This window comes from Tauraco erythrolophus, chromosome 2, assembly GCF_009769465.1.
Source record: "Tauraco erythrolophus isolate bTauEry1 chromosome 2, bTauEry1.pri, whole genome shotgun sequence".
Taxonomy (NCBI): domain Eukaryota; kingdom Metazoa; phylum Chordata; class Aves; order Musophagiformes; family Musophagidae; genus Tauraco; species Tauraco erythrolophus.
This window is the reverse complement of record NC_141466.1, coordinates 96,655,274-96,681,738: the sequence shown is the minus strand read 5'-3', so window position 1 is coordinate 96,681,738 and position 26,465 is coordinate 96,655,274. Positions and strand designations below refer to the sequence as shown.

The 26,465-nt window shown below is 36.4% G+C and overlaps 1 protein-coding gene across 1 annotated transcript in view; it reads right to left on the bottom strand.

The window, feature by feature from the left end:
* Nucleotides 1-26,465, bottom strand: part of TTC27 (tetratricopeptide repeat domain 27) — a 142,011-nt gene that overhangs the window by 67,257 nt on the left and 48,289 nt on the right. The gene's annotated exons all lie outside the window — the stretch shown is intronic.

Here is a 26,465-nt window from a genome sequence, read left to right as displayed (position 1 = left end):
GAAAATAAATTAGTCTATAGATATCTGTAGACTGGAGAAAAAGCCCCAGTGGTTCTATTCTTTCCTCTCAAGGATATCCAAAAGCATTATAAACTATAGTTTGCTGGTGGTTTGTGTGAAACGGCTGACAAATTTCTGTCATATTGTAATCTATCTGTTGGTTTTTTTTTCCCTAGTGTTTTCACAGGAAGGGAAGCAGAAAGAAACAAGCTAAAACCAAATTCTCTCCAAGTAAAACCACAATGGGAGGAGAGGTGACAGCAAATGAAAGCACAAATGAAAGCAGTATCAATGCATGTACAGTCACCAAACACTTCAATATCAGTGATCAACAGTCTCTGCACTGATTCTTTCATGACTTCTACTCAGTATTACATTAAGAAGTGCTCAAAGGCTTCTATACCATCCTCTAAGTGCTGAGCACCTGGAACCATTAGGAGAACAAAATCACAACATTCTACATTCTGTAAACTTTCCAATGCGCTTTTAGAAATTAACTATGATCAGTAAATCTGTTAACTAGTCCAAATCCTACATCTGAGAGCTCATCTCTCTTCTGTCTCACCATGGGAAGTTCAGTCTACTACTTATTTTTGTTTGGCCTTCAGACAAACTCTGCTGCAGGACACAAGCAAGGCATTCCTAATGGAGGACCCCAGTTTCTTAATTTATTCTTCAGTGGCCATTCCAGGTGGCTGATAAAAAAAAACTTAAGGGATTGTAAGGGCAAACATTTGAACAAGGTTTACTTTAGTTTAAAAACTTCTTTTGTGAGAAAGGTTACCCTTTTTGCCATTTTCTTCATTATTGGTATTACGTTATTTTTCACTTTAAGGGAATCTTTTCTCTACTATATGGTGGAAGATACTAGTATTTTTCAAACACAACATCTCTCAAAAGAATAATGAAAACTGAAGTGCTTGACTAATAACGTTCCTAAAGCTATTTTCAAGTCTGATTACAGCCCTCGTCCAGCAGCAGAGTACTTGTCGGCTCACTCCGGTTCACTTCAGCAACTGGCACAAGCAGGGCAGAGCACAAAGCCTCTGTGTTCACGCCATCCAGCTCTGCAAAAGAACCGGCAGCTCAGGAAAGCCCCTCCTCTGCCTTTGCATATACCTCCTACGTCACTGTCTAGGCAGTGATTTTAGCAATCATACTGCATGAGGTGTGGATAATAAAGTCATATGGAGAGGGAGAAGCAGCAAAGAGAAACAGGGCGGAAGAGAGGCAGAGATAGTTACGTTTCACTCCTCTGCAGGAGCAATGACAGTCTTATCTTGAATAACAATCCTGCTTTTTAAAGGTATTCATAAAACAACGTAAGGTCTACCTGCTGTACAACTACAGAAGATAAAATTAAATTCTCTAACAGCTTCATTGATACAAAAAAGCCCTGCAACTACAGAGTACAATGAGAAGCAGGCCTATTTCTCAGTTAAGAAACGGTCATAATTTCATGCTTGCACTGAGCTCAGTCCTGTGCCAGAACTCAAACGTTCACCTCTTCATTGCCTAATTGTAACGTTTAAAGCACCACAGATACAAAATAATACATATATAAAGGGCACAGATGTTTATACTCAAGGGCTGTAAAGAATTTCAGAACATGTATCCATAACTATTAAGCAAGCTTTAATCTTCTACCCACAATCTCCACATATTCCAGATATTTTATTTTCTTGTAAGTCCCAAAGCTTTGTATTTTCACCTAAAGCTAAATTTAGATGCTATTAATGAGACTATAGGTTAAAATAAAACACCTATAAAAGAGTAAAACTAAATCAAGACTATGCAAATTTTGTCAACATATCTGAAAGTTTATTGTACTGTACCAAAGGCAGTCAAGAAAATTAACAAAATCATTCTAAAACAAAATCACTATGGAGAATCTTCACAAGTCATCTTTGTTCTTACTTTAGGGAAAGAACAATGAAATAAAGAAAAAGAAAACCAGGAAAATTAGATGGGGTGAAAAGAAAGGAAAGAAAATGAGGTTATGCAACATTTTCTGCACTGAATGGAATGTTTTCATTTGGGAAAATTAATTTCTCCAATTCTTTCCCATGTTTTTTCCTATAAACAAGAGCTCTTTATATCATCCTCTCCCATCATATCAAAGTGTAAAAAGGGGACCAGCATACTACATGAAACAGAACATTTCATTCAATATATCATCCTTATATAACATTGTTATGAAACAACATGATCCTCAAAGTGTTAATAACGAAGTAGTCTGTTATTGTACACTACCTTTATAATATCCTCATTATTATGTAAGAACAAAATGGCAAGTGACATTGTAGATAGGTGCACATTACTAATGGCACCCAGATAAAATCCAGCCACACGAGTTCTATCAAACCCAGGCTAACTCTCAGGTACCATTAATGAATGGTTCATTATTTTTCAGAATTTCAGCCTCATCATTTTTCAGAATTTAACGTAAGGTGTGATGGTCTCCCTGATCACTCTAATAACTTTCTGTCAGAGAAACAAAGAAAGAGTAGCTGCATAATTTGCAATGCCTATACAAAATTCCAAACAAGCTAGAAAGAATCTTCAAGGAAGCTTGTGCCATTGGTATTTCATATGTACACATACATACAAATGTATCTGCATATTAATTATGAAGTGACAATGTTTGGTTTTAAGGAAACTACACACAGAGAAAGTAGCCTGCAGCTTAAAAATCAAGAATATAATATATTCGAGATAAAACAGAAAAGTTAACCGAAGAACCCTGGGAAAGCTGGGACACACAGAGGAGCATTACACAATACTGCAAGATGTCCAAGTGACAACCCAAATCAAAACAAAGTCTTCTGAAGGGCAGATGAATAAGACTGTATCAGTCAGCCGCGACTTATAAAAGGTATAGGTTGCTCAGAGCAACTTTTCTGCATTACTCCATCTGCTATTTAAAAAAGTGGGAGTTCCTATAGGAAATCTTTCTGACATCAAAGTCAGGAAGAGCTTACCTGGGCTTATTAGACATGCTAGACAAGCTGGAACAGGTAAAGACGATCTGTGTTAACTGCAGTTCTAAAAAAAAATTGAGTATTTTCTGATTTTTCCTTATTATAAACCTACGCTTTAAGTAAGGCCATTCTTTTATCTTTGTCCCTTGCTCACTGATAAACTATCAGTAGCCTAGCAAACTACTATGATTGCTATGACGCAGCTATCATTTGAAAGTGGACTTTCAAACTCTGAACATTTTTTATTGTAACCAGTTGCAGAATTCCCAAGAGTTCGCAAATCAGTCCACTGCTGAACCAAAAGTATTCTGCTTATTGGCCAAATTGCCAGGATGCAGTGAAATAACTGACTTGAAGGCAACAGGCAGGAGGTTCCCTGAGGGTTGCTCTGTTCTTCTGTCATCCCCTCCAAAGAAATGACCTTTAGTTTAGATTGACTCAGGTATTTGATAAATTTTAAGTTACAAACAAACAGAATACACTGGGAGGGATTTAGAAAAAAAAAAAATCCCTTTCTAGTTTCTTTTCATTACCAATTTCAGTTAACATACTTCAGCAGCTTTGTTGTTTGCTTTTCCAAAAAGCCACAAAGAATTAAGATTTCCAAATTACTTATGTGGATTAATTCACATCCATTTATCATTACTCTTGCTTCATATAACCAAGTATATCATTGTATGATGATTTTCATGAATTCATTCAGATAATTAACATGAAAACTTTATTTCTTCAATATAACCAAAGGCAAAATGACAACCTTAATAACTCATTCAATTAAGATGAAGAAATACTGTGGCTCCTTTTCAACATCCTATACTATGCACAGTAGTCAGGCGAGTACATTAAAAAAACCTACTTGGAGGCATATGACTAAGACATGAACAGGCAAAATTCTTGCTTCTTGCAGTTGCTTTGCAGACGTATCTGCTAATATCTGGTGAAGGACTCTATCACTGAAAGCTACCTTAGAAGTGCTTAATTTGTTTTTAAGCATACAGCAAAGGATTCTGTGACATAAAAAGTTCTATGGAATTCAATCCTAAGAAACAAGAGCAGAAAATGAGTATGAATTAGGGAGAATTTGATTTTGTTTTCCACAGTCTCATCCAAGTAATCTGATGCTTAAATTTCTGTGTCACTAAAGTAAGCTTTTATTAAACAAAATCATATTCAAATGACATCTGTTTAATCCGAATTTTTTTTTTAAGTTTCTCCTAGCACTGAAGAGTTGACGAGAAAGGTAAAATGAAATAGAATACAAAATAATTGACTTATGGAAAAGCCTGAAAGATGCCACATTACTGTGGAAAAGCTACTTTAAATTTAATCTACATATTTTCAACAGAATAGTATCTTTTAAAAGATACTACTTGCAATTCTGAAAAAAGCATGCACAGGAAACCTTGCCCTGGGAAGCAGTAAAAAACCTATTTCTAATTGCCTAAGGAAGATTAAGGCAAGCCAAGGTCCAAAGAGAAGCAAAAAGAATATAAGATTTGAGAAATGTCCTTAGAATATTAATTGAGCTCAAACACAGATGATTTCCAGTAGTACTGGCAGCTTCCGGTTGAAATAGGATTTGTAAATTTAAATGATAATTCTTTTAGAACTCTGTAAGGTAAAACAAAGTACGTTTTTAACTAAGTGGTTTTCAATACCAGTGCATTTTTTTAATGTTGTTCTGAAAAGCAAAAATATCAAGAGCATAAGAAAAATACTAGATTTCTAGTTACAATTAAGCAGTAGAACTATGGCTTGGCAACAAAACAAGCCAGTCAGTATGACCTCTTTTTGCTTTTCTGCTTGGTGCATCAAATTGTAAAAATTTCCTGTTCGCTGAAACAGAGCAAGTACCTTCTCTGTTCAAATCCAGCACAGGTACCAATTCTATTGTACATGCCCATCCCAAAGATTTTAAAATGAGTAAGAATCAAAAGAAGATCTGATTCTATATCATCACCAGTGAACACATAACACTGAAGTTTCACAGACTTTAAATTCCTCCTGGTAGTGTTTCTATTCTCATCACAACACTCAACAGTTTACCAACCCTCCAGTGACCAGAAACTAAGAGGAAACCATAATAACTATACACATACACAAAATCTCAAAATACAATACATACACAACTAAAATATATTACTGTTTTCAAAATATGCAAAATGTAAGCTACATACTTAACTGGACAAGAAGTAGTATTTGATGTATAAGCTAATTTAAATATAAATGTAAAGGATTGGTTTTAAGCACAGAATGCTGTTCTTTGGGTAAATGTAAATATTTTAATGCAAAAAAGTTACTTAGCAACTACCTAAAGGAACTGCTATCTCCTTTTATCTATATTTACATTAAACGATGGTATTTTGTAATTATCACAGTACACACGCTCTGTATTCACAGAGATGAAATTGCCAATAAACTTAAAAATGCACTTAGAATGACAGAATGTTGAATAATAATTGGAATAAATATGTTTTTGCCTTTGATCCACCATTGTCCTCACTTCAATGCTATCTCAAGATTTTTCGTCTTTTTATTTCACATCATGGTATTATACGCAAAATCTCCCCATTATTATATCACTTGTATTGTTACATATAATGACATATAATGACTGTATGTAAACCTCTAGATGTATTATATAATTGCATTAAAATTGAATGCTTAAAGTAAGATCTGTATCTATAAATCACCATCTAATTTATCCCAGACAGAGTCTAAACACTATCATTTTGGAGAGGTTATGCTTCTTTCATACTAACAGGGGAGCTCCTCCAGCCTCTTCAGTTTATTGAAAATGAATAATCTGAAGTTCAGATGGAAACAACTCCCATTCCTATATACTTATATATATAATATATATAATATAAAGTAATTCCTATCTCTCCGAGAGTATCACCATAATGCATGATGACTTTAGGTTCAAAATTCAAACATAACCTGACAAAAAATAAAAATTCCTTTTGGACAGTGAATTGGAAAAAGTGGCAACAAAACACAGTACGTCACATTCAAGCCTACTGACTTCACTGCTTGAACCTGAGAAGTTACACTGATGGATTCTGCAGTATAATCCTCAATTTATATAAAATATCATTACATGACAGTCCTGAACAAACAACAGCGGTTAACTTGGGAACAAACAAATAGGATGCTGAAGCAAACAATTTCAAACCATCTTTTCATTGCTGCTTCTGTCATCTATAACGACTGACACTGCAGACAACATTCCCTAATAGTAATTTTGGAATTTACACCACTAATCAGGGTGGTAATTTGAGCACCTACAAATCCCTCACCTTCCTAAGTATTATCGACAAGAAATACTTGTTATTCGATTGGATGTGTCAATAGCTGGATAAGACCTAGTAATCTGAAAAAAAAATAAATTTGGGCATCTGTTCAAGACAGCAAACCTTCAGATAAATAAACTGCTAATCTCTAGAAACATTAGGATTGCTTTAGGCACAATGAGAAGATGTAAAGCTGCATGTTCTCCAGTCACATTTTATTAGATATGAACACCTGCATATTTTCTAATGCCCAATAAGAAAAAAACTACATTAGGACTTCACTCCAGATGGTTGTTGTTACAACTTGACAAATTCTAATCCTATTTGGCATAATTATGTCCTTAGAGAGCAACACAAACAAGATAAGGGACACAAACAAGGAAAATAGTATTTTCATACCTTGAGAATGCAAGGCTTTCACATATCTTGTGACTGGATGTATGTAGCGGTTAGCAGGTAGAAAGCCAGAGGAAAAAAGATAGCATGGATTGGCCAATAGACTTAGCAGATTGCTCTTTTTCTTAAAAAAAAAAAAAGATCTAAACAGAGAGAATACTCACACTAGTGTGTATTCTACTCCACATACATCACTGCTCCTCAAGGTTAAAAGAATTGCTCAGACATCAAAAAAATCAAAGGCCCTGTTGATATAACAGTTATCAAAAACTCTGCTGTATATGGCTTGATGCATCTGCTTAATTTCACATTTGCACTAAATCTATCCTACATGAAAAGTCACTCTAAGGGTGATTTGGACTGGAAAAATCACAATATTACCAACTTAAGCTGAAAATTAAAAGTTTATATACATCAACACAAAAGCAACTGTTTTCAAAATTTCTGGAATTTTCTGCTATTAAACAGATAGTAATTTTAGCGAACAACTGACCACATCTTTTTCCATACAGTTTTGACAACTATAATTTCTTTTTTTTATTAAAAAACCCACAACATGCAAAGTCTTTGAAGTTACAGACTACTAATTGATCAAACAGTCTTAAGGCAACACTATCAAGATAAGTATAATCCACATTTTCTTTGCAAACACCACAACTTGTATTCCACACTTAAAATGAATTATATTTCAGGCACTGTTCCAAGTCCTGTGTTAGTGTTTCTTTTTCAGTGTTGCATGGGGAAAATATGTTATATTACTTGGGTTAGGTCTTAAATTTTCCTGCCTAACAGTATCTAATACAAATTCTGCATGGCACCTTTACAGTATTAAGCCAAGACCTTTGCACTGTAACAAGAAAACAAAAAATTATGCAATGCTTTAGCCTGTATGACATGCATCAGCAAAAGTTCTGTTTTCCTTTATTAGGTCTTTCATTGATTTTAATGAGCTGTTACATCAAGATAGCACGTTACAGAGTCAATCATATGATCACTTGTGATTTTTTTTTTTTAAGGTCTATTCAAATTATCACAATTTAAATGCTACCTTCTCTTTAAATGAATTGTGTCTGACTGTCTGTTGGGTAAACCAGAGAGACAGGCAGAAATCCTGAAAGTATTAAAGTGACAGAGGAGATTTACTTTCCTGCACTGGCTGAGACATCAGCACGTGCACGGTGCCATTTTCCAGTACTGCTTTAATATTCCATATATATTTCAGTAGGTTTAGACCACACATTCAGCATATTTTTTCCAAAGTCTAAAGCTATTCACTTAACTGTATGACAAGCGTTTATTTTGGTCTAGAAAACTAATCCTGGGACTGTACAACTAAAATAGCTTTTCACCACAACAGGTGTTAGCTGATCATGAACAGAGCTGGGCTTAAAGCTCTTAGCCGCAGCCATTAGAAATATCTCTTGGTGTTAAAAAGTTGAGAGCAAGGCCAAAACACGATCAATGATTCGCATTGAGGGACTAGTTTAATTAGAATGGAATTTTCAAAATTCGCTTTGTCTAGTCTTGTCTGGTAGCCTCAGCACTCAAGTTGTAACATTACATCATTCTAAATACAGAGCACTTTTTGTTGAATTTGACCACTAAACCAAGATGATGCTATCTGTTTGGTTTTTTTTTTCATTTTTATATACTTCAATGTATTTGAATGAGATTCTTTCACATATTTCAGAGTTTTGGATAATTGAATATATTTGAAATAAAATACTAATTCTTGGAATTTTAAAATGAAATATATGTACACACACTCAATGGACAGTTCCTTTTTTCCCCATCTGCAGCTATGAAGAGTCATTACAAGTTTCCTTTTGTCTGTCTACACTATCTAAAACAAAACATATGCAAAGATGTTAAAAACCTCTTAGTTAAACAGCTAATTATTTAGACTATACTAGACTGATTTAGAAATAAATGCTAGACTCAACATAGCAGCAATTACGTTACACTCACCTAAATGCAATTTAAAATTCTTAAGTATCTCATTTAATCTCAATTTGCAAATGACTGCCTCTCTCTGGAATGTATCATATCTGGAATTTATCACATCTGAAGGTACAATAAATACAACATAAGAGTTACTCAGTAGCTGGTTTAATCAATTCAAAAGTTAGGAAGGAAGACTGGAATAAATTTTCTTCTCACAAGACTTACAAAGTACTCCATTAGTGTATACAAGAAGGCTAATGTCATTTCACTTTATATTTTCCACAGCTTTTTTTTTAACCCAATGAAATAGTGTTCTGTAGCACTCTTGATAACACCCACCCAAAGGAATCATGGAATGGTTTGGTTTGGAAGGGACCTTAAAGATCATCTAGTTCCAACCCTCCTTCCACGAGATCACATTGCTCAAAGTCCCATCCAACCTGGCCTTGAACACTTCCAGGGATGGTTCCTAGGTTATGCACATCAGTTAGTTGCCCAACTGAGGTGCTTATTGCCAATGAATCCTCTAGACAGGTTCTCAGTAATTTTTATTGTATCTTCCAGTCTCAAATCTCATTTGGTTTCCTTGAATGTCATGGGGCTGCAGACACTTCTGGAATGACTGTTTCATCTGGGTGATGGAAAAGATACGCTCTAAATCAGACTTTCTTATAGACCACTGATTTCAAAGTGAAAAAAAACCTGCGGTGTACCTCGCATTCTGCTATAGTTTTTAATTCAAGACAAGGAACAAGTTGAAAAACATGTAAGTGCACAGATTTAACCAGTTTCAGTATTACACTAGCTGGTATGCTAGCAATAGACATAAGGGAATATGAATCAGTAGACTCATTACTAAAGTGAAGTGTCTCTTTAAAAAAAACACCCCACTGTGTACAACTCTCTAATTTCCTCTAAAGTAAGACAATTAATCCTATTTCTGTAGGTGGCACTATAAAAGCCAGCCAAAGAAAGGAAAAACTGATTTGCATTAAAAGGACAATACATTGTCTCTTTTCACTGAAGATACTGGAAAGGAGCATTGAAAACAGAATCATGAGTTTTTTGCAAAATAAATGCATCTGCTACTTTCAAAAACTCAACTCTGCCAAAACATTGCAAAGACTATAATCTGTTATCTGCTTAAAGATACTATCCTCATTAGAAACATCAAGACACTTCAGCATCTTTCTTCAGCTATCTCTTCTACCTACCCTTAAAAGAAAGCACTCTTTTTGAAAAAAAAAAAAAAACAATGCAGCTGCTTCTCGGCAACAGAGTAACACTACTCCGTATTCACCGGCATCCTTTTCCTTTGTTCAGTCAATACTCAGACTCAGCATACTCAGCAGGCAATACGGCTAGAAGTCCTGATGGGGAAAAAGAATGAATTCCCAAAACAAAATATGCTCAGACTTCACAGCTTGTTTCTACATCTTGTTTTCTCAAGCAAAGGCAACATAGGTAACATTCAAGTAAAATGAGGCTGCCTTACCTCTCATTTTGGTTCTCGTAAGTATCATTAGTTAGGAGAACATCCAACTTCCCTTTCCATTCTCCATGATCGTCTCATTTGAAACCTGAAGTCATCCCTAGGCCAGATCTCTTCTGCAGTGAATTTTATTTTATTTTTGAAGGACAGAAAGCGAAGAGAAACATACAAAAGGTCTACATCTGCTGCTTTTACTAACAGATATAACTATTTGTCTTGTAAAAGGCTGCATCTTTCTTTTTCCCCTCCTTCTGCTTCCATGTACGCTTCCTCACACACAGAAAGAATACCAATCAAAACAACTCTCTCTCCCTCTCCCCAAAGTACACATTTCAGTAGCATACAGGGAAATGGTTAAGCACTTGTTAGAACAATGTTCATGTCCAAAGCACAGTCCGTATCTCCTTCTTCTTCTTCCTACTATAGTTTTTATGTCTTCTGAATACACATCAAGAATTTCCTGAGCTTTCTCTTAAGTTGGATATTTCTATGATTTTTCTTGGAAAATCTCCTGTCTCACTCAATAACCCTGCGACTCAGAATCACGCAAATATTGTCTGTAATAAGAAAATGAAATTAAAGTGGGTCATTTGATGTGGACATAGGTATATTGGAATCTGATCTCTAGTGAGAAGTACAAGAAACACAAGCATGTGACGATTGTCTTTCCACCTAGCTGTGAATGTAGCTCTGCAGATAAAACTGAAGTGGCAGTCCAGTGTCCCATACATTATACGCTTCACAAAGAAAAAGGTCAAAGAAAACGAGCACTGGAGAAACATTCTCTTGCAAGGGAAGCCTCATACGTTCCACAGAAAAAGTTATATGAAAGGAGTACGAAGATTTATACTTACTGAAGAATTTTCAGTGGAAACAAAAGACTCAAAGAAAGCTTTATATGGATTTAAATAAACACAGAAAAGCAAGCTCAGATTATCTTGCATGGAACAAAAATGAAACAAAGGCTAGGGAAACACGTATAGTGAGCTATAAATATGGTTCTTTGATTCTGCATAACGCAGTCTGTTATTTAACTTGCATGCGTGCAGGTACGCAACTTTCAGAGAGACCTATGGAAGGAACAAAAGATCAAAATTCAAAGTCATTTTAGACACATTGGAAAATCAACTCAAATCAGCTTCTGCTGGCAAAATGTTTTAATGCTTTTTTCCCCATAGGATTTTCTACTTTCTAATAATAGTACAAATATAGTACATCATCTGAGTATTAAATTATTTTTCAGTTCTACTTATGCATAAAACTGCAGATCTATCCTAGATGTCCAAAATTATTTAGATTTTCTTCCACATTAACAGGCATCAGTGGGCTGATACTTAGCAGGCTTCTGAGAGCTTAATACTCTGCGATGATACTAAGTGGCATACATACTGTATCCTCATCCACGTAAGAGTTAAAAAAAAGAATAATTTTTCATGCTGTTGCTTAAGCTGGATTTTGGGTTGTATTTTGGTTTGTTTTTTCTTTTCGAGAAACTATTTAAGTTCAGAAGTAAGTTTTCCTTGGAGGTTCTCGATTAATTTTTTATAGTAGGAAGAAATTAGAGAAGAAAAGGAAATGTTGTGAAGAAAGGAGATACTGTTTTCTTTAAAGGAATCTGCTTCCAATGACTAGCAAAGGGTAAACCACATAAGATATGGCTCCTATTTTCACTCAGAATGCAGTCCAGCCATATTACTGACACTTGCTCTGCTGCGCCAAACATATCACTTATTCTGTGTTATGCTGAAAACAACTTCAGCCAGATTTGACTGTAGTAGCATTGTTTTTTTCACGTCTGTGGTTTGGACTTATTCCTGAAACAGCATAAGTACAGACTTCCACACCACATCACAGTACTGCATTTATTTCCTAAGGCCCAATCTCAACAGCAATAAATCAGGTTTTTGGATTCAAAAGACTAGACTTTAACTCTTTGGTACCAATGATAAGGATTTCCCTAGGTATTAAACAGCAGTGAATTTCTCATTTTAACTGCTCAGCCTCAGGAATTTCACTGTCTATGCCAAGGTTCTGAACACATTATGTGCTCTTTTGATAATATCCTGAAAAACAGAAAAGCACGTTAAAGAAAATGCTCTCTGCACAGGTAGTAAAACAGCGAATTTGGTTTGAGAATTGCTAGATATTGTACTCTAAAGATAGTTTCAGGACTATATGCAATGGTACATGCTGTCTGAGGACTTGCAATCTGTTCAGCCTCAAGACAAAGCAAATAACTGAAAAAAAGGGTGAAAGATAGAAAATCAGTGCCAATGGAGAATATTTTCTAACTTGCTCCATTCAGATCAGCCATGTGGGAGAAGAAACATGTCCTACCCCCTACTAGGTATTCCTAGTTAGGCTCTTAAATCCTCCGCCCTGCTTGCTCCACCCCAGTCTCCGCCTTGCCTCTCCACTGACAAGGAGCATTTTTGGAACAGACAGCGCTAAACGTTAACTTATCCTCCCCTGACAGAAATTTATTCCTCAGGAAGACAGTTACAACTTTTCATCTTTCCATTTCTGGTACTGCTGTCTGTGCTTACAGATAAGAACCATGATTTGTCAATAATTTCTTTAGGTTGGTCAACTCTTTCAAAGCATGTATTATTTATTTATTTTTTTAAATAGTACTCCTTACTCAGTAAAATCCAGGTAAAATGACACATTAAGGTTCCTGCTTCTTTTTTTCCTGCTTCTTTGCTTGTTTGAAACGTTCAGGGCAAACTCAATGTTTGCAGCTCTCCAGACTGCTTAAGCCTGACAGATCCTGTGTCCTTAAGCAACTGCCCAAGGGTGGTGGGATTTGTCTGTTCTGCCTGCCTACTTGCGTTCATGAGCTCACCACTATGTTTTTTCCATAGACTAACCAGTGATGTTTCCTGTTTATTTGGTCTATGAATAGCCTCATATGGAAGAATCTTGCTTTTATATACTGCTGCTATCTGATGCAGCATATATACTTTTGCAATGACAATTTCAGGACAAATATCCATTTACAATAATTACTCTTAAAATACCTTAACTAAGTATATTTTGCAGGAAGAGAATGTAGGGTAGCAAAAATACTGGTTTTTAGACAGATTTGGAGCACAACCTTAAAAATTATACCACACAATGGAGCCTTAAGAGTACCCTTCACATCCTCAGCAAAAGGCATAAGAATATCTTCTCAAAAAGAATCAATTTAAATGTTTTCATAATTTAAAAACTTTCAGATTAGTCAATGGCACAAGAAGAATACTTTAACAATTGCATACAGTTTTTACATTATAAAAATGTCATTTGTGAACCCATCCTATAAGGACGTTAACTAGTCAAAATCAGCTATCACACTTTTTTCTGTAACAGGAACAGTCAAAAAAATTCAGTAAGAATTACATGCCCAAACCAGTGATTTCTAGTAAGGCTGCCACTGATTTTACTTCTAAATCATGTCAGAACAAAGCATAGAATTTCTATAGAACATTTTCACAATCTTCAGTCTGTAAGAACAAGTGTCTGTAGAAGAATGGTGAGGCACAGCAGATGAAAATGCACACAGGGCCAAGACAGGACTCTACAGGGAGTGTGTCATACCTGGCTTTCCCCTGTTTCGAATGCCAGCATCCACCACAGGAATTCCGCCTACAAGTCTACTATTCAGCAGTCTACATATTGCAATACTTGGTGTTTGCAAGTAAGTGTAACATGTTGAATGCAAGAGGCATGCCTCAATTATTGTTTGGTGGGCTAAGTGTCTCATGACAATTTCAGTGAGAGTTCTAGGATGGTCTCAGCAGTTTCCCAGGAAAGAGCATATTAACAAACCTTGATGTCCATTAAAAAAATATTTGATTTCTGATTTTTTTCTAGTTCCTGACTTCACCAGCAGAAGTATTCTGTCTCTTTTTAAACAGCTACTGTTCACACTACATGCAACAGGATCAAGCTGCTGGAGGTCTCCAGCAGCCTGGCCCTGGCTTTAAGCCTTATGTGTGAAAGTTTAGTTTCCAGGAGCAAAAAAAGCTGCAGCCACCTTACTTTCAGAGACTGAAGACACAATGGTCCTGAAAGAAGACTAATTCCTTAAGCAGCAACCAAAGGAGAGGAGGGAAAGAAATAAAAATAGTCAGAAATATGTGAGAAAGAAAGGAATTAGGAAAGACGACAGCAAGAGTGAAAGTCAGATAAACAGGAGGCGAGAGCTGACAAAGGAGGGCTCAGGGGAACATGGCATGGATGAGTAAACAAAAAGGGAAGTTGACATAGGCACGAGTGACTAGTACTGAGAAAAATGAGTGAGAGACTGCTGGGAAGCATGAAAGAAAAACCTGTCTTGGTGGGCAAAAGTGAGTAACATTCCTAAATCTGACAGAATTGTGTAGAGAGAAGCTATACTCTGAATGTATTTATTAGAGACCAAAGGCAATGTCTGGGATGTGCTTAGACTTGAAAGAAGTTAAAAGCATGAGCCATAACGGATTAAGAGTCAAACACAACAGTCTAGCACCTGTCCAGTTGTATTTTGCACAAACAACAGCAGTTATTAAAATAACTGTTATAACACAACTCCAAGCTTTGCATTTTCCCAGCTCTGTTAGAGATTCAAACATTTACCTACTATTAGATAAAGATACAGAATATACAGACAAATAAACACACACACTGCAGTTCTTGCACAATAAGTTGTAGGATGAGAAATATGACCTTATTCCAGCAACTAAATGACCTGCTTGCTTTCTGAATCTTACTACTAAACTATAAAACAGCTTCAAAACATGCAAAAGGTTCAAAACAAAATAAGAACAATTTTCTAAACATATTTCCTTCCTTTATGTTAAATCTGAAAGAGTTTCACTGACATATACTAAACTAAAAAGCAAAAAAAACCTACTCAGTTTTAGACAATGATAAAAATCAAACCAAGTATGATAACAATTTAGGGGAATGCAAATGCATATGCTGTTCCTCTCCAAGTGTTGTAATTTCAAAATCAAACATCTCATTTTACAGCACACAAAAATCTTTCACAGTCTATTTATAGAATCTGCAAAAGTCACTTTCTTTCTCATCTTTCGTCTAGACTAGATAGAAGTCATTGTAGAATGTGTTGGACAACATATTCTGACAAATGTACTGAAGAAAAATCTAGCTGACACAAGACATTATGTCTTTCAAGAAAAAAAGCCTAAGCTCCAATTTAATTAACGCACGACATACTTAAGGATAATACAGACAAGGCAGTAAAATCTTCTCAAATATGTCAAAATACATCAACTAGTGTCATGATTTTTATTTCTATTCAGAAAAGGCCTCAAATATCAGCTTCATGGATAGAAAAACATTAATTAGTTTAAATATTTTAAAAATATTTGCAAATTGAAACAAATAGAACATGACGCTTTTCAATGTTTTATTGGCATTTTGCTGGTTTTGGCAAGGATAGAGTTAATTCTTTTCACAGTAGCTAGTATGGGACTGTGATTTGGATTTGTGCTGGAAACAGTGTTGATAACACAGGGATGTTTTTGTTACTGCTGAGCAGTGCTTACACAGAGTCAAGGGCTTTTCTGCTTCTCACGCCACCCCACTAGTGAGTAGGCTGCGGGTGCACAAGGAATTAGGAAGGGACACAACTGGGACAGCTGACCCCAACTGACCAAAGCGACATTTCACACCATATGACATCATGCTCAGCATATAAAGCTGAGGGCAGAAGATGGAACGGGGGCACATTTGAAGTGATGGCATTTGTCTTCCCAAGTAACCGTTAGGTGTGATGGAGCCCTGCTGTCCTGGAGATTGCTGAACACCTGCCTGCCCATGGGAAGTAGTGAATGAATTTCTTGCTTTGCTTGTGCGTGCAGCTGTTTCTTTACCTATTAAACTGGCTTTACCTCAACCTATGAGTTTTCTCATTTTTACTCTTCTGCTTGTCTCCCATATCCCGCCGGGGTAGGGGGAGTGAGTGAGCGGCTGTGTAGTGTTCAGCTGCCTGCTGGGTTAAACCACAACAGCATTTATGTGAATAGTCTTCATACCTAACAGCTCTACTTGCCATGATGAATGCAGCCAATCCAAACATGTCAAAAGTATTTATGCCATACCATATTATCATGTAGCTAAGGATATAAATTATACACAGAAAAAATTCTGAGTTTTCTCACAGTAATCATGAGATTTATTTGTGATATACATTATATGAATAGTCCACTAAATGAGCTGGCATTGTTTCTATTTCCTGATGCAATGAGCTAACATTCCTAAATAGAATATGAACCTTCCCTATTTATGTATTCACACAACTGGAAATTAGTTTTCACAAGAGTCACAAACACTTCACGCAAATTACCTATGAAATTTTCTTGCATGTTAGATGCTACAAATAATTATTAAAAACAACACTTTGCTTGTCCGTATGTAAGTTATTCCAGTAAAAATGTATTTGAGGAAAAAAAAAAAGCTGAGTGATGGGGTGTGTTGGAAAGAATATATGCTTTTTATTTCCCCTTTAGTTATAATGTACTGTTTAGTATATGATCAGTACTAGAATTCAAGTATTCTGTAAATAGAAGTAAAATAAATGTGCATACAACTTCCATGCAGATGTATTTAAATGTTCCACAATTTAATTTTAACATCTCCATTTCTAGTCACAGAACTTGAAAACTCCACTTTACTATTTAAACTCGCTGCTGTTAATAAAAGACAGGAAAGGAAATATTGTAGAAATACGAGAATCACAGCTGCTTAACCTTCATCCTTCTATAACATAGATGGCACCATGCTTTTCCACAACATACTGAAGCCAACTAACTACTTACACAAGAGCAGCACACTGTGCCAAAACACAGAATCATGGAATGATTGCTGGAAGCGTTGGAAGGGACTTCACCTAGTTCCAATCCCCCTGCCATGGGCAGGGACACCTTCCACTAGATCAGGTTGCTCAAAGTCTCATCCAACCTGGCCTTGAACTGCTGAACAGAACTGGGTTTGCTCAAATGAGGACACCTAAGCGTGTAAATGGATATTTTGCTGAATCTAAGCCGTGTTTGTTTAGGAAAATTTTTCAAAAATAGGTAAAAACCACCAAATCTTTCCTCTTTAGATGTCCTTTCAAAAGCCCATTGTTTATCAACTTACAACTCGACTGAACATCGCTTTCCCCACAAAAATCTTAAATTGACCGTCAAATCCCCAGAAGAAAATACAGATTAGAAATCCCTTTCAGTAACTTGGCTACCAAAAACTTCAGGATTAAGAAGATCAAAGGAAAAAAAAAGGAAAAAGCATTGGAGACATTTCATTTTTTCATCACTAGTTTTGGGGGAATAGACAAATTAATGCAGAAGCAGGGTAAGACAGATTTATTTCTTATCTTTCTTATCTTATATTTTTCCCAAAGCAGCTAGAAGAATAACTAGAATTGACTGCACTTGTTTTTCTTTTTTTAAGAAAACAACAAAACAGTGACATTGTAGTGATGATAAATGAATCAAAAAGATTTTCACACTTCAGGCACCTTAGGGGGAAGAGAAAATATATACTTCATGACTGCATTCAAAGACTATGGCATTCTAATCAAATCTATCCGAAATTGTGTAATAAGTAAAAAAAAATCTGTTATTTCTTCAAGATTTCATCTTTAATATAGACCAGAAAGAATGTTCAGGGTGCTGATATGAGAAATGTTCTACTTCCAGTCCGAACTACAGACATGATACTATCAGATAAAATTAAACTCAGTTGCTTAGAGGCGGTAGCAAATTGACCAACAAACAAGATTTCAGCCACCTTCATTTTTTCAGATGCTACAGAACTAGCAAGATTAGAGTAATATTTGCAATGTTGGGTTAGGGAAATAACTTAATGAAGGGACAATACTAAAACTAGGCAGAGGAGATAAGGGCAAGACATTAGGACAGCTAAATAAACTTTAAGAATAATTCTTCCTCACATACAGCAAAAGAACAAAAATGTAGGTTTACTTTGAAAAACGGAAGACATGGATTTAACCCGTGTTTAGTTCATCTACCCCCTCCCCAGCCAAACAGGCAGATCAGGAGAACATAAATCACTAAAACAAAAAGCAACTGCTAGTACTGATAACATATCAATTGAACTGATCATTAGAATATTGTCAAAAAGGGGATATTAAGCACTACACAGAACAGTGAGAATGTCTTATTTTCTTCAGAAGATAACTCAGACAGCATTTTGTTGAATAGGGGATTTAATTTTATCTTTTTGTTGTAAGGAAATCTTTCTTGTTGAAGTAAATTATAATACTTACAACTGGTGAAGGACACAAGAGGGGGAAGGGAAGCCTGCGACATGTCAACTGGCTGTCAGAGAAGCTGCTAGAAAAAATAAGTGAGCTGCTGATAGATAAAGAGGAAGGAGGAGGGGGAGAAGAAAGGCTGCTGTGGGAAAAAATGTTACTAACTGTCATCAAACTTGCCTGCTTAACTTCTCAAACCTTTAGACAAGCAAAGAATCTATTAATATTTAAACATGATTTTCATGCTCTCTTACCACTGCAGTTTCAGTGAGACGACTAAAATCTATCACTTGAGTAATTCTGTACAAATTATATGAAAGAACAGACTATTCTAGAAAGGCTATCCCAAATTTCTTCCTGCTCAGAAAGGCACACAATAAATCAGTAATCAACTCCTTTAAGTTATGATGCAAGCAGAGCAGTGGATCCCATGGACTCAAGGAAGAATGCAGACCACAGAGGAGAACAAAGTTGAAAAGGATAAAAGTGTCAATTATGTTGAAATCTGATATTTTGTAAAATAAAACAACTTCAAACAGACCGTTACTTAATCCCAGTTTTGGAATGGAATGCAAGCTTCCCCCCGCTGCCCTGGAACACATGTACTACAGCACCCAGTAACTTTACCCCAAAACATCTAAATGCATACAACAGCAGCAAAAATAACTGACAACACTAGGTTAATTTCCTATCCACAATACATTGTAAACACAAGTACCAGACACTTTGTGAATAAACTTCCAAGAAATCTAGTTGAGTCTTTGCACATGACACTCCAGCAGAAAGAGGCAGCTTCTCTTTTGCTATACTCAATCCAATTTCCCAGTAATGTGTGATGGGCCAGAAAGCATACATGCATTAAATTAGCAGCAAGTGTTTAGATCCTGACATTCCTGGAAAATTATTCAGACTTTTGAATAAAAGTGCTTAGAAGAAAAAAAAACGAAAGAAAAAAAAAACTAGAATAGCTTTGAATTCATTTACTTAAAAAAAAAAAGAAAAAAAGTCGTACTAGTACTAGCAGGGCTTTGCTGAGAGAAAGTCTTTGCAGTGTTATAATCCTGTAACCAAGAGAGGCTATTCAAAATGGGCAACACAGCTTAGAAAAGAAGAGAAAGAGACTTCTTATAAAGCCATGAAAGTTACAGCAGTAGAGACACATGGCACTCTTAATGAGCTTCTCAGTACTCTCGCTGGTTATAAAACAAAGAAAACTGCAGCCATTTTCTCAGCAGAGAAAAATGCACTGCTTTTATTTAAGCTATATAAACAAATTCTCTTTAGAAACCAAATTGGCATGTTAGTTTTATAGAGATTTTGATAGGAAGGCTTAACATTAAAAATATCATACGCCACGATTTGACTGTTCCCTAGTTCCACATCAATATCACAAACACCATACAAAAGATGAGAAAAACAAAGCATTCTCCTTTCCAGCCTCCACTCCCTCCTCTCAAAGCCCCCTTCCAAAAGTGAAAAGCAGAAAAAGTATTCATATATGCATATACACACACACACTCTCAATAAAACACGCACTATAATTCTTTCCTGTGACTTTCAAAAGTACCATACAACATCAGCTTCTATTACACTCCATAAATGCCCACCTCTGAAAAAAAAAACAAACTACCACAATCTGTCCAATCATTCTCAAATTCTTTAGTAAAAACAGTCTCTTATGGAATTAGCAGCTCAACATAGTAGGAAAACAAAAGACATGAAGAATTCCCATTTGGTCCATCTTTGGAACATACAGTATTCCTTGGATTTTGACAGACTTCCACATTTTCTAAGTTCTTGATCAGACTTTGGTATCCTTTGTGACATTATTTGAATATTTTCAGAATGATCAGGTAATTTTGTTAGATGATTGTCAGTAATTTTTAAGTTTTGTATTCTGACCAAAATAAATTACTCTTTTTTTTCCTCTTTAAGAAAGATATCCTCACCTGTTTAAAGTGTTGATAGACAGAAGAGCTGCCAGAGCTTCCTTTTCCCAGTTTTCACCACTTAATAAAGAAATCAACTGCTCTACTCTCCATAAATTATAGAAGTCTCAGGAGTATAGCAAACCAATGCAAGTAAATTTTCCATGGTCCCTTTTATTTCCCTTCTCATCTTCTATGGATTCCAAAGGATAAAAATACAGGGCTAAGATGTGGGAAGCACAAAGCAAGAGGCTTCTCTTCCTCAGTGGCTTTTTCACCTCAGTCCCCTATAGGTTAAAAATGTTGCTATCTGAGGGTGGTGAGGCAGTGGAACAGGTTGCCCAGAGAAGTTGTAGATGCCCCATCCCCGGCAGTGTTCAAGGCCAGGCTGGATGAGGCTTTGGGCAACCTGGTGTAGTGGAGGGTTTCCCTGCCCATGGCAGGGAGGTTGGAACTAGATGATCTTTGAGGTTCCTTCCAACCCTAACCACTCTATGATTCTATCACTCAAAGTTGTTTGATCATAACACACAAATAAGAAAAAAAAGTAACATTCTCCCACCCAGGGTTAAGTGCTCATCACATTTACCACAAAACCCATTTCTCCTGGACAAAGTGAGGGCTAAGACAGATGGAAGAGGTAATGTTAAGGACCAGCTGCAGCTCCTCAGCACTGGACATTCTCTTGGAGTGTCATATCAGACTATGAAACATTGAATTGCTTCCCCAGTGTGTAAACTATAAGCTATAACATAAGCTTTCTATTAAGCTGAACGAACTTGTATTGCAGAGTCTAATCTTACTAGTGTTTTTTTTTTAAAGCTTTTTCTCTTTTGTAGGAGAAAAATGCAACACCATTCCATATTTAATCTTTCCCCTACTTCCTTGCAAGAACTGTATAATCTTAAAACTAAAACATAAAGGAAGATTTACCAGTTCTTACATAGAGCTTTCACACTTTCCTGGAACTCTCTTACATTTCAGCAATACTTTTTAGTTTCCTGTTCTAAATTTTATGTTCACATTACGGACACCGTTTATGAAGCTTTAAATGTAATTTTTTAAAAAATTCTTTTTAAAAACATACTGAAATATCATGTATATTTATATAACAGTGTTGTTCATTTAATCTCCTCTGGTATATCATCTTATAACTGCATTACTTATTCAAAACAATGCAAACAGTAAATATTTAATAGAAGTGGGTTTAAGATCCTACTTTTGCTCAATTAAGAAAAGCATTTTTTTTTCCTAAAAAAAGTATTTGGGCCACTGATACACAGAGGTCAGCGATGAACTTGTGAACTCCTAAGGAAAATCTGCTGCCTCATATCAAACCCAGCAGACTTCACATTTGTATTTTTACATTAAAAACAATCCACCGAAATTAAAGGTGAGATACACAAGCATATCTAGGTATAGTAAAACTAACTTGGGGAGCTGGGAGCAAACTAAGCTACAAAACCTCAATGTGAAAGCAGTAGTGAGCTAGTTCTTTGGTTTCTTGCATCATATACTTCCTACTTTCTAGACAGAAATCTGTAAGGAAAAAAGTTTATAACAAAGAAGAAACCAGTAATTCTAACAGAGAAACACTGAGTTTCACTACTGTTGTGGTTTAGGCCCAGCCAGCAACTAAGCAACACGCAGCCACTTGCTCCCTCTTCCCCAGCAGTGGGATGGGGAGGAGAAAACATAACGAAAAGCTTGTGCATCAAGACAAGGAGACAGGGAGAGATCGCTCACCAACTACAGTCATGGGCAAAACAGATGTGACTTGGGAAAAAATGAACTTAATTTGTTACCAATCACATCAGAGTAGCATAATGAGAAATAAAACCAAATCTCAAAACCACACTTCCCCCTGCCTCTCCCTTTTTCCCAGGCTCAACTTTGCTCCTGATTTTCTCTACCTCCTCCGCTGAAGAAGCACAGGGGGATGGGGAATGGGGGTTGCAGTCAGTTCATCACATGTTTTTTCTGCAGCTCCTTCCTCCTCAGAGGGAGGACTCCTCACACTCTTCTGCTCCAGCGTGGGGTCCCTCCCACAGGAGATAGTCCTCCACTAACTTTTCCAATGTGGGTCCCTCCCGCAGAGCGGAGGTCTTCATGAACTGCTCCAGTGTCGGTCCCCACTGTCGGGTGCAGTCCTTCAGGAACAGACTTCTCCCGCGTGGACTTCTCATGAAGTCACAGCCTTCTTTGGGCACAGGCACCTGCTCCAGCATTGGATCCTCCACAGGCTGTGGGTGGATCTCTGCTCCACCGTTAATCTCCACAGGCTGCAGAGGGGCTGCCTGCCATCTCACCACGGGCTGCAGGGGAATCTCAGCTCCAGCACCTCCTCCTCTTTCTTCTTCACTGACCTCGGTGGCTGTAGAGTTGTTTGTCTCGCATCCCACTCCTCTCTCCCCACCGCCACGCCAGCCCTGACTGGCCCAATGAACACTGGCGGCCCTGGCCGCAGATGGCTGCCGAAGCGGGAGGCCCGCAGCTGCCCCCTCTCTCCGCTGCATACTGTTCCTCTTTTCCTCTCTTAAATATGTCTTTTAAATACCATATTGTTAGCTATATCAGAAAGTTTGCCAAATATCATATGCATAACTGTGTGCCTGAAGCAGTTTGTATGATATCTGATTTCTAAATAAGATCTTCGCTTTCTTACGGCTTACCATAATAGAATTAATTACAAACATTATAGCTGTTCTAAACGGTTCTGTGTGACAAAAAGAATATTTAATTCTTGCTAAAATAATATTTAATATGAATATTTAATTTCCATTATTTAATTTTCTGTTTATTCTTCAGTGCGAGTTACATTACTTCTCATATAAGGATATCAAATAAACAATTTAACTATAAGCAGAAAAAAAAATCAAATGTATCTAATTTCTGCTATAGATTAACATCTTAAAAGTTGAAATATTTGATGATAGGTGAACAGATATGACTAGAACATCTCAAGCATTGAAGTCCAAATTATTTTACTAAAAGGAGCTATCCCAGTCAATGAGACTATATACGTGCACAGGAGTTGATATATTCCCACACTTTACTTCAAAAATTAGCAATACTAAAAGTAGTGCTTAGTTACAAAAGTTAGTACTTTTAGGACAATGACAACTATTGCCAAGTGACTTCAGTAAAAGAAAAGCAGCAATCCTTTTGTATTTGACTGCAGTAACTAATACGGACTTAATAGTATTATTATTAGGACTTTTAAGTTATGTTGTTTAAAATATATATATATCTTACAGATATAATAATTTTCAACTTCAACAGATATAAAAGGGAATTTAGAATGCCTGTTTGCCAAACTACATCTAGTATGAGGTAGGATCATATCATCTACCTGAGTTCACACTTTGATCATGCTTTCCCCTCCCATACTGCCTGGACCTTAATTCTCTCTGTTTGAGAGAAATTGCAGGTCACATGCATTTGTTTTTGCAACGTCCAAAGCAAGAGGATCTCTTGACAATTCACTGATCTATTAAAAACACCTTACAATTTCTCAAGTTTCCTAAGATATCTTGAAATGCCCTCCTTTCTTCAGAAAACATAAATTTCAGCAGATATCAGATGAATGCATGACAACCATCTCACCAGCCTGCAGATTTAGGAATCCACATGTAGGCTGAGAAGATGCCTGCTCACACACACACACGCAGAACAGTTTACAAGATGCTAAAGGAATTACTAGAGCAGCACTGATATTGTGCTCATTTGCCTGTTTCAACAGGTAGTACCAATGCTTGGTAAATATTTTAAATACAGGTGATAACATTTGTGGTGCCACTTATTTACTCAGCTAGCAGACACCATAAGAACCAAGGCTGTGTTAACATTCACACAGAACATCCCTACTGCCAGGGAGCACAGAGATGGATTTGCTTGCCTCGGTGACTCAGAGCTAAGCTGCAGTAGAGCTCAGAGATTTTATCGCGAAATTCTGCAGTGACTATTCACAATTTTAAGGTCAGGTGCAAACTCCGCAGAAGATGCCTTTATCAAAAAGAACTTATATAAGCTAACATCAGATTCCTGTTTTCAGTTTCCAGGGAAGATTTGGCATGGTAACATTACCATTCATACTTGTTCTTGTTTGTGTTTTGGAAGCGTAGGTCAAGATCAAAAGAGAAAATAATGGTGAGATTTAATTGTGTCCCTACATTCAGTTACCTCGGAAATATTAAGCAAAAGTTTAAAAGAACACTATTCTGATATTGAAATTTATTATTTCCTCTAATTTTTAGGCTACCAGCTACTTCTTTAGGTCACTTCTGCACTAGTAGTGAGATCTACATTCCTGTTCTTTTATCGCTATAGACCCTTCTTTTTTGCTACTCAGGGCACAAAGTGATAGGGATGCCTACACATATCTCTTTCAGCTGTGTTTCTCTAGAGATCTATCCTGATAGTAGCTGCTGCTCTCACAAGCAGGAAGCAAGCTGTAGCTGACTTAGAAGCTCTATAAAAAGATAAACAAATAAATTAATGAAAGCATAAGGTCCCCACAGTCACTGCAAGTTCTATTTAAGGAGCAAATTCATCAGCTCTCCTGTGATTTTTGAGGAATCAGCCACTAGATGGCAGAAAAACGTAGTTTAATTTTCTCATCATTATGAAGAATTCACTCAAAAGACCTCTTACCTCTCAGATAACAGGTAGTATAATCTGTCAAGCAGTGTCAGATAAAAGATTACAGTAAAGCTGATTATCTTTCTTGCCTAGTATATGTGGTACCTGGACTTGTTCTCCTCTGCTGTAGAACCTGAAGAGTGTTTAAATGTTTGAAAACTCAAGTGTTCAAACAGCTAAACCCCACTGCTAGTTTTATTATTCTGGAAAGTACACTGCTACAGGAGTAGGGCCAATCTTGTTAAATATGTTCTGTTATCGCAATATCACTCTATTTAATATTAAAAGATAGAAAATATGAAGGTTATTTCAACATTCAGATATATAATGGCTGCTTTTCCACCCAAGAATTTGCAAACAACAGGGGGTAGTAGGAAGACTGAAGCAGGGAGCGCACAAAAAAGGTCCAAGGAGTTCGACAGGAAATAAAATACGAGAAGAAAAGTTCTGAGTTTTCACAGAAAGCCCCCAATTTAAAATATATTGTTTTACCAACAAAAATGGCAGTTTTGTTTTAACAAAATTATATGCATGTCTTGAAACTTCATACATTTGTATTAACATTATTTTTGCAAAAAAATTATACTGTAATAGCTTCACCATTTAAAAAAAAAGTTTGCAGTACTTCATTCACCAGATTTTTTCATTCCCATAGCCTTTTCTATGATAGCATTTTCTTACTTTGCACATATTTATTCTTTCTATAAGTTTTTTCCTCTCCTTTAATGTTCATCATTCTTCAATATCCTTATTGGGTACTTCAATTACTACAGTATGAAATGAGAGGACAGTCTCATTTTTTTCTACATTTCAAACTCTTAACAAGAACTTATTTTTTCAGAAAGTAAGAGGCACTACTATACGAAAAGGGTCTCAGACTACAAGGCTTAGGTAGGAAAGCAAGCCCTGTTCACTGCACCAAAGCTGAAGTCCAACATCATAGAATCACAGAATGGTTTGGGTTGGAAAGGACCTCAAAGATCATCTAGTTCCAACTCCCCTGCCATAGGCAGGGACACCCTCCACTACACCCGTTTGCCCAAAACCTCATCCAACCTGGCCTTGAACACTTCCAGGGATGGGGCATCTACACCTTCTCTGGGCAACATGTTCCAGTGCCTCACCACCCTCACCGGGAAAAATTTCCTCCTTATATCTAATCTAAATCTACTCTCTTTCAGTTTAAGGTGGAAGGTAAGTAAAAATGGCAATATAATCACTGGCCTTTTGGCCTCCACCTGCCCCCACTCTCCATAAACTATTGCTGAAAAACATGCAAAACCAGAAAAAAAATCAAGGAAGGAAGCAAATTATGTTTTGTCTTGAGTAAAAAAAAAAAAAAAAATTGAAAAAAATACTCAGTTAGAATTTTCAAGGCTTCTTAGGAAGTTACAGAATTGTTCTGCGGTAAATCAGCCACTGAACTGGGAAGAAACATGTCTAAGCAGAACATCTGATACATAAACTGAATAAGTGTAACAGAAGAAAGTTGAAATTCCTTTTGAACTCCACTTACGCACTTAC